Source organism: Eptesicus fuscus, chromosome 14 (genome assembly GCF_027574615.1).
Source record: "Eptesicus fuscus isolate TK198812 chromosome 14, DD_ASM_mEF_20220401, whole genome shotgun sequence".
Lineage (NCBI taxonomy): Eukaryota > Metazoa > Chordata > Mammalia > Chiroptera > Vespertilionidae > Eptesicus > Eptesicus fuscus.
In genome coordinates, this window is record NC_072486.1 from 78,625,414 (window position 1) to 78,632,102 (window position 6,689).

General features: G+C 49.9%; 1 pseudogene; it reads left to right on the plus strand.

Annotated features, from left to right (window-relative positions):
* The first annotated feature begins 1,441 nt into the window (after window positions 1-1,441).
* LOC129151451 (amiloride-sensitive amine oxidase [copper-containing]-like) lies at window positions 1,442-4,304 on the plus strand (annotated as a pseudogene).
* Window positions 4,305-6,689: the final 2,385 nt, after the last annotated feature.

Consider the following 6,689-nt stretch of genomic DNA (forward strand, 5'->3'; position numbering starts at 1 on the left):
TTTCTCTCCCCATTCCCACATTCTGTTTGCTTTGGGGAAATTTAGTAATGGCCTGTCCATCTACTGTTTCTTCTCTATTAAATTAAATTAAAGGCATGCTTAATAAACCAACAATAAACAGATAAGAGACAGATAAAATAACAATCAACAGACAAGCGACCATAACATATAGACAAGAATTAATAAATCAGACTTCCTTTCATGGATTTTATCCTATTCTGCTCTCCATAGTATTGACTGTCTTCTAAAATTATTTTAGCTAAAATTTGCCTGTCCCAAGGTGTCATATGGTAATTTTTAGACAAAGCATTAAACAGTCCTTTTGTAAAATGACAATTGGTCCCATTTTCTCTAGCTGTTGAGCCTTTCCACACTAGAGGCAGAGGATCCAGGGACTTAGGTATTACAGAATTTTGGTGCTCAATACGAAGTGGGCATAATGCAGTTCAAACAAGAGCCCACATAGTTAAAGATGACTAGAGCACTTGTTTTCCTTGAGCCTAAGAGAGTATCCTTTGACATCTTAATAGCTTTATCCTTGACCATGCAAGCTAAAAATTTATAATGATGTTTTTGCTTTTTAATTGAATTCTTCCCCATTATAGCATGGCTGAAATAAAAGATGTTCCTCATCCACATACGGTTCGCAACTTTGGAGCTGCAATGGGTTTTGTGCAGAGTGAATTTCCCCACCATTTTAGTGAACCTCCCACCTTTCCAGTGAATTTCCTTTTATCTTAGTTTTTCGCTCAGGTGAATCTTCTTCTCCAGGTCCCTTACAAGGAACCAGATCAGAATGCTGCATCCATTTGCAGCTAAGGTTCAGGATCTGGAAAAGGGGCCATGCACAAACGAATACACTAGACAAGAAATATGAATTCAGAAGGCATGGGTGGGGCCAGGCAGAAATCATTTCTCTAATGGAGAGACTCCCTGACTTCTGGGTCCCATTTGCTTTTATTCATTTGAATACACATTTGCCCTTTTGGAATGCATACAGGAATATCAAAGGTAAAGTTTGGTAAACAGAAGAAGGATTATCAGGTTATGAATTGCCTTGAGCCATTTGGTCAACAGCAATATTATCTTGATTTTCAGCCCTGCTGAATATAGCATTGATAAGCTAACTACTTGGTCTTAGCCCAAGTGGAGTTTCAGCCACTCTGAGATAATGCACAGATAAGGGGAAAGTGGAGTTGATGTAGGTGAGAAAATCTGCAGGACCAAACAAGGCTTACAGACAAGCGAGGAGAGTGTGGAATTAAAATCAATGGAAGGCACAGGTCTGAGCAGCCTGGGGCCCCAGCTGGCCCAAGATGGCCTCTTACTGGTGTGACAGACAAGGGAGAAAGCTGTATCTATAGGACAACTACCGGGCGAGCCTAGTGGAAACCCATGTCTTCCCAAAAAGCTAAGTTCATCTCTCCCGCATCCAAGAGCCATGAGGAAAGAGAGCCCAGCACTCGGCTGGGCCAAGGCTGATGTCCTGATGCTGCAGACATTGGTCATGGCAAACCGCTCCACCTGGAACCTGCACAGCCAGGCCTGGGTGTTCGAAGACCTGAGCACCAAGGAGCTGAAGGCCATGCGCAGCTTCATCTTGTCCTGGAAGGACCTGAGTCTGGACCCTGCAGAACATCACACATCACCAAGAATATTGTGTTCCACATTGAGATGCTACTGCCCAGGAAGCAGCAGGGACTGAAATTTCTAGACCACAGTTAGAGGTGGCCAGCGTGAGAGGAGAGTGCCATAATCCAGTGATGGCGAACCTATGACACGCGTGTCAGCACGGACACGCGTAGCCATTTCTGATGACACGCGGCCACAGAGGTTTATTAAATACAATTATATATAACAATTATACATTTATGTTATATAAACTATAAATATCGCGAAATAATGTTTTTTCCTCAAAGTGACACACTACCCGAGTTATGCTCAGTTTTTTGGTGAAGTTTGACACACTAAGCTCAAAAGGTTGCCCATCACTGCCATAATCTTCTTCGGAGCCCAGGAGCATCCCAACATCAAAGAGTTTGCTGTGGAACCCCTGCAATGGCCACACTACATTCACCAACTGCCCCCCAGATCTGGGCACCGGGTGACCTGGAAGTATGTCCTACGGAGCCACACCCTGCAGGAGGCCACCAGGCCCTTGCACCGATTTTTCCTGGACACCACAGGCTTCTCCTTCCAGGACTGTCACATCCAATGCCTAACTTTCACCGACGTGCTCCTTAAGCACGTGTTTTGTGGAAGGCTTCTTCTTGCACCCCACTGGCCTGTAGCTCCTCCTGGACCACAACTGCGTGAAGGCCCAGGAATGGGTGGTGGAGCAGGTCTGGTACAACAGAAAGTTGTACCAAAGCCCAGAAGAGCTGGCTCGGAAGTACCATGCTGGGGAGGTGGATGTGGTGGTCCTGGAGGACCTGAGCCCCGAAGGCAAGGGGTTGAGGACATGGAGGAGCCACCCCTCTTCTCATCCTAAAAGCCACGCGGCGAATTCCCCAACCCCATCACCGTGAAGAACCCCCATCTGGTCCAGGCCCAAGGCTGGAGCTTCATTTTCAGGCTGCAGTCCTCAACGGGGCTGCAGGTGCTGAACGTGCATTTCGGTGGGGAGCGCATTGCCTATAAGGTGAGCGTCCAGGAGGCAGTGGCACTGTACGGAGGCCACACACCTGCGGGCATGCAGACCAAGCACATCTATGTAGGTTGGGGTTTGGGCACCGTCACCAATGAGCTGGCACCTGGCATCGACTGACCTTAGACGGCCACCTTCCTGGATGCCCTCCACTACTACGATGATAACCCCGAGCCATCTGTGTCTTCAAAATGCCCACGGGGGGGCCCATTTGGCACCACTTTGACTCCGACTCCAACTGAGCCTTCAACTTCTATGCAGGGCTCCAGGGCCAGATGCTTTTGCTGCGGACGACGTCCACGGTCTACAACTACGACGACATTTGGGATTTCATCTTCTACCCCAACGGGGTGATGGAGGCCAATGTGCACGCCACTGGCTACATGCACGCCACCTTCTACACGCCCGAGGGGCTGCACCACGGGACACGCCTGCACACGCACCTGATCGGCAACATGCACACTCACCTAGTGCACTACCGCGTAGACCTGGACGTGGCAGGTAGGACTCGCTGGCGCCAAACGTCCCCAGGCCAGACGTCCGTGTGCAGACAATAACTCCCACTGTGGGAGACGATGCTGTGCCCCATATACACACCATCAGGAGAACGTGCCCTGCCAGCTTCTGAGCCCACAGGGCTGGAGTCCCTGTGCCATAGGAAGGGTGACCATAAACAGCGCACTAGTGCTGCCTGGGGTGGGGCAGCCTGAACCCTGTCCCTGCTCTGGAGCTGTGCTGACCCCTGGGTCGGGTGGGTCGGGTAGAAAGGTGCACTCAGGGTAGCAGAGAGGACAATACCTCAAATGTCAACAAGGTTGCTGCTGCCTGGCACCTGGAGGTGGATGCAGTTCCATTAGGGTTAGTCACTGTGTCTCCTGGGTTAATGGTGTCACCACGGCGTAGGCATCGGGCAAGATGTGGCCTGACATCAAGTCAGAACCAGCCCCCAGAACCAGATAGGTGGCTCCCCTTCCTAGACCCACCTGCCCCACCTAGCTCAGGCCCCTTTTCCATGCCCAGGGCACAGCAGAGGTGGACACAGCCCCGCCTGGGGAAAGATGGCCGCCCCTCTCTGGGACTGCAGGACAGCTTAAAGTTGGGACCCAGGGCTCAAAGGAACTGCCCACAGTCCCACCCCAACCACCGCAGCTGCCGCGACCTATCGCTGGTCCTCTGTTTCCCCTGGTGGTTTTTGCATTTAATCCCTTCCTTACTCCCCACAGCTGGCTCCATGCGAACTCCCAACACATCCTTCGCCCCTGATGGTTTGATGCTGGATGTGGTCTAGGGTGGAGAACCCAGTGTAAAATGGTGGGGGTGATTTGAGTGCCTGGATCCTCATTCTGCATCTCCCTTCACACATGCAGTCACCAAGAATAGCTTCCAGACCCTGTGCATGAAGCTAGAAAACATCACCAACCCCTGGAGCCCGGAGCACCAGCTGGTCCAGCCAATCCTAGAGCAGACGGCGTACCCCCGTGAGCACCAGGCGGCCTTCCACTTGGGACGGACTCTGCCCAAGTACCTGCTCTTCACCAGCCCCAAGGAGAACCGCTGGGGCCACCAGCGCAGCTACCGGCTGCAGATCCACTCCATGGCTGAGCAGGTGCTGCCGCCTGGCTGGCAGGAGGAGCGGGCTTTCACCTGGGCGAGGTGAGGAGGCATGGGAGGCTGGGGGGAGGGAGGGAGACTGGAGGTCCTGTCCTGTGTTTCCCTGAATCACGTCCAGCTCGCCAGGGGTGAATCTGAGGAGGGGCAGTGAAGGATTAAAGAAGACAGACAAGAGAACACAGTTGGAAAAGGTGGATCACTGCCTGGATGAGGAAACAGTGACACAGCCTATAAGCCAAAGGTTTATTTTATAGGCAGAGCGCACAAAGCAAAGCAAGGGGAGTGGTCATCATGTTTGAAAACTTCTTGCAAATTTCAAATCTATTTCCTTACTCAAGCCTTGTTTTGGCAGCACTTGCTGCATCTCACACAGCCCATTAGCTACCCAGGAACAAGGGAGGACTACAAGGTCAAGCTTAGTTGTGCTACAAGATCGGGCCTAAATGGGCAGTCGGACATCCCTCTCACAATCCAGGACTGCTGGCTCCCAACTGCTTGCCTGCCTGTCTTCCTGATTGCCTCTAACTGCTTCTGCCTGCCAGGCTGATCACCCCCTAACCACTCCCCTGCCATCCTGTTTGCCCCTAACTGCCCTTCCCTGCAGGCCTGGTCACCCCCAACTTCCCTCCCCTGCAGGCTTGTTCCCCCAACTGCCCTTCCCTGCAGTCACCCCCAACTTCCCTCCTCTGCCAGCTTGGTCACCCCTAACTGCCCTCCCCTGCTGGCCTGATCACCCCAAGCTGGCCTCCCTTGCAGGCCTGGTTCCTCCCAACTGCCCTCCTCTCTGGCCATCTTGTGGTGGCCATCTTGTGTCCACATGAGGGCAGCCATTTTGACCACGTGAGGGCAGCCATCTTGTGTGTTGGAGTGATGGTCAATTTGCATATTACTTTTATTAGATTTCATAGAGGCCTAGTATACGGATGGGGCCAGCTGATTTGCCCTGAAGGGTTTCCTGGATCTGAGTGGGGGTTTCCTTGGGGTTGGGGCAGCCTCGGCAAGGGGCCTGTGGTGGTTTGGAGGCTGGCCATGCCCCGGCAACCCAAGCAGAGGACCTGGTATCTGGGATTTCTTTATCTTCTATAATTGAAACTGTACACCCTTGAGTTGAGTCCATAGCCAGCCAGAGTGTGCAGAAAGCTTGGTTTTCTCCATTGCCAGGGAAACCCAAGCCTCCTGCACCCTCCGTGGCTGCAGCCATCTTAGTTGGTTTAATTTGCATACTCACTCCTGATTGGCTAGTGGGTGTGACTTGTGGGTGTTGCGGAGGTATGGTCAATTTGCATATTACTCTTTTATTAGATAGGATAGTGGGCTGGAAACAACCCAAATGTCCCTCAGTAGAGAAATCCCTGAACTAACTCTGGACAATAGAGCACTGATCAGCAGTGAAAAGGAATGAGCTTGTGATCCAGGCACTATGCTTGGCGAATACAAAAGTCCACCCCAAAACAATGCATCCAGAATGATATCATCCAGATGGCATCTCAAAATGAGAAAAACATCAGTATGGAGAGAAGTGAGTGGGAGTGGGCGGGGCATGTGAATAAAAGAGGCAGCAGGTGATCGAGGGGTTCTGCATCTGGATTTCTGTGGTGGATTCACAAGTCTACGCCTGAGATAAGCATGGTGGAAACTGAGTCCCTTCTGTGCCCTAGCTAACAGTGTACCAACATCAAGGTCCTGTTGTGACTTTGTACCACAGCACTAAGATGTCACCACTGGGGAAATCGGGATGAAGGGGACTCAGCTTCTTGGTACTATTTCTGCGATCCATTGTGATTTTATAATTATTTCAAAATAAAAGGATTTTTTTAGCTGAAAACATACATGTAGGATTCCTCAGGCAAAGCAGAGTAAAACTCTTGTTACTTTTTCAGGTTTCTGATTCCTTAAACTCTCAATTGTTTGAAAAGATACGGAACTCATAGAAACAGAACAGATTGGTCGTTGCCAGAAATGGAATGGATGACAGTGGTCAAAAGGTACAAACTCCAGTTAAACAATTTCTGGGGATGTGATGTACAGCATGGTGGCTGTAGTTTACAATACCGTATTACACATTTGAAAGTTGGTAGGAGCATAGATCTTTAAAGTTCTCATCACAGGAAAAAAAATTGTGACTCTGTGTGGTGATGAAGGTTAACAACTTGTTGTGGTGATCATTTGCATTATTTACATGTTTCAAATCATCACATCATACACCTAAAACTAATGCAATGTAACATGTCAGTTACAGCTCACTAAAACTGGGGAAATGGAAATTTAAAATGAAAGAAAAGGGTACAACGTGAACAAATATAGTGGCGGGGATATTTCAATAACTCTCAACTTCGCACATTCAAGAGCTGGAGCACAAGAACAAAACACTGCATCCAAGCAATCCAGCCATTACTCTTTCAGTAACAGTAAGGACCCTGAAGAAGGACAA